Source organism: Poromitra crassiceps, assembly GCF_964638095.1.
Source record: "Poromitra crassiceps genome assembly, chromosome: 14".
NCBI lineage: Eukaryota > Metazoa > Chordata > Actinopteri > Beryciformes > Melamphaidae > Poromitra > Poromitra crassiceps.
In genome coordinates this window covers 2275273-2278272 of record NC_139633.1, presented here as the reverse complement: position 1 = coordinate 2278272, position 3000 = coordinate 2275273, and the positions used below count along the sequence as shown (strand labels likewise).

At 38.0% G+C, this 3000-nt stretch overlaps 1 protein-coding gene across 1 annotated transcript in view; it reads left to right on the top strand.

The window, feature by feature from the left end:
- cdh11 (cadherin 11, type 2, OB-cadherin (osteoblast)) overlaps positions 1–3000 on the top strand; it is a 99405-nt gene that overhangs the window by 77940 nt on the left and 18465 nt on the right. The window lies entirely within an intron of this gene.

The following is a 3000-nucleotide window of genomic DNA, read 5'->3' as shown; positions in this document are numbered from 1 at the left end:
TCATGTTTGTCGTTTACATTTTTTGCTTTGGGGTGAAAAGTTTGAATGAGTCTGTCAGCGTTTTGTCTCTAACTCCCCCGCAGTGTTTGTACAGCTTCCTTATTATAATGTCTTATGTTTGTATCATTCACAAGTGCAAATGATTTGATTTGTTACAGTACATTATTTCAGCCCGTTCTCACTCTGAACTCGTAGAGTATATATACATATGTATATGTTCTATATACACATATATATATATATATATATATATATATATATAATATATATATATATATATATATATATATATATAATATATATATATATATATATATATATATATTTATAAAACGGCTCTCTCAAATCAAGCAATCTGATTGGTTCACAGCCATTGTATAATTCCAGTAACCGAGTTCAATAACCCATGGCCATGGGTTATTGGTTGCCATGGCAACTCTCTTACTAAGAGAGTATAATAAGGCTTACCTCAAATGACAACGTAGAAAAAAAAATGGCGGAGACAGCTGTCAGATCCTTGTGAATCGATCTTCGCTTATAACTTTACTAAAACTTCGCAGAAAATGATGTTTTGTACAAGATAGATGCGGGCTAATGTCTTCTTTGCAAAAGAAAGGCTGTTAACCCCGCATTTAACCCCGCATTTAACCCTGTAACGTTAGTTGGTGTCGGCTTTGCAGAAAGCATTCAGCTTCTCAGCAAGCGCTGAGAATGCAGCGCTGCGGCTCGAGCTGCCTGTCGGGGATTCCAGAAAGCTCTCAGCTAGTGTCCTCTAGTAAGAGAGTGGCGTCAGCGGAGGACCAAAATGCAAGAATCATTAGCCAATGAACAGCCAGGAATGGGTCTCGCGCTACTTTTGCATAGCTAAAATAAAGCCGATAATGTACAATTTGATTCATTTCAAGGGATGAAAAACCCTTTCAAAGTACAACACTGTCTATTTTGATGCAACTCGACAGTGCTGCTTTTTTTACTGAAGAGTTCCACTTTCTACTTCCTGGAAAAAAACTGGTCCATTGGAGTGAATGGAGATGTCGGAACTCCTCTGCTCTCAGCTACTCAGCAAGCGCCAGGATTGGCCAATGTTCTTGCGGTCCCGCATTACAGTAGTGTTTCAACTGACTCTATCAGAATGACATGCCAGTCGGAGTCGGACTTATAGTATTATTATTATTATTATATTATCATACTTGGAAACCGTTTTATAAAAGCAATATAGCACTCGAGCTGCGTGTGTTGTGGAATGTTATCCACATTGGCCGAGTGTCCCACTCGGCCTGCGGCCTCGTGGGATAACAGCTGATCAGGGGGATATATTCTTCACAACACACGCAGCTCGAGTGCTATATTGCTTAAATATATATATATATGTGGTGAAGAGAGGATTCCCATGTGCACAGCCAGTAGAAAAATCAGGTGCTGGTCGGTTGCAGGATAAACATGAAATGAAAAATTAAAGGAACCACCGCAACACTGAAAATGACTTACTGATGTTTATTTGTGAACAACGCGTTTCGCGTGCAGCTTCATCAGGTTCACAGAGAATGCAATTAACACCGACAGGTGAGTTAAATACATTAGGCAGGGTCACATGACCAATTATCACAGTCATCTTTTTTAAAGATACAAGTTACAAAACGAGTTTTTCAAAAGAGTGACATGTATTTACCAATATATCACAATTATGGCAGTTAATTTACATAGTATATCAAATATTTTTGAAGATATTTAAGATTTTTCAAAGGAAAAAATACATTAAGAAAAGTAAAGAGTTAATATTCAGTTACAGAATGAGAACATATTTTTTTAAGACTAAGCATCTGCACTCCTATCACTAAAGGGGGGGAAAAGTGTAATGGGACTTAGTGGCTCGTCTCTTCCTAGGCTCCAGATCACCTGTAGGAAGAGACAAATATTAATATAGGTCACAAAAAACAACTAAAATCTTGCATTTCATTAAGGCCAAAGGGTTCAATGGTGTGTAATTCAAAAATCCAGAAAGCCTCTCGTCTCAGAAGTTGATTGATCAGATTGCCTCCTCTTGGGTTGGGCTGTATTTTTTCTATGCCAACAAACTTGAGGGAAGTGGCTGCACCGTGATTCTTTTCTTTATAGTGTCTGGCAATCGCATAGTCCATGTTACCATTTCTGATAGCAGCTTTATGCTCGGCAACTCTCACTTTAAGATGGCGTTTAGTTTGACCCACATACATGAGGCCACAGGGGCATTTCAAGGCATAAACAACATGGGTGGAAAGACAATTAATAAATTCTTTTATTGCATATTTCTTACCTGAATGTGGATGGTTAAATGACTTGGTGTCAAATGTGTTAGAGCAGTGTGCACATTTTCCACATCTGTAATTACCATATACTTGTTGAGAAAGCCAATTAGTTGGAGTAGGTTCTTTATACATAGAATTAATAACACCATCTCTTACATTTCTGCCTCTTTTAAAACAAAACTGAGGTCTAGAGGATGACAAATGATTTAAACTAGGGTCGCATTCTAAAATACGCCAATGTTTACTTATGATGCGTTTGATTTGTTTAGAAGCAGTTGAATACTCAGACACAAAAGTAACTCTACTTTCAGTCTGTCTAGGGACAGGGTGCAGTAATTCTCCCCTGTCTCGTCTACTGGCTTTTTCAACCGCTTGATCAATAAGTTTTTGGTTGTACCCCCTTTGTTTAAAGCGCTGGGACATTTCGTTAGCTTTGGATTGATAATCCTCCACTTTGCTGCAGATCCTCCTCAGTCTCACAAACTGACCATAAGGGATGTTGCTGATCATATGGTCAGGATGGAAACTGGTAGAATGCAGAATGGTGTTTCTGTCAGTTTCTTTTCGATAAATAGATGTATCCAATTTTCTGTTTTCATTGATAGTTATCGAAAGATCCAGGAAATGGATATTTTCACAACTGTATTCCATGGTAAAATGCAAAGTGGGGTGAGTGCTATTTATATAGTCACTAAAAGCCCTAAGTTCATTTACA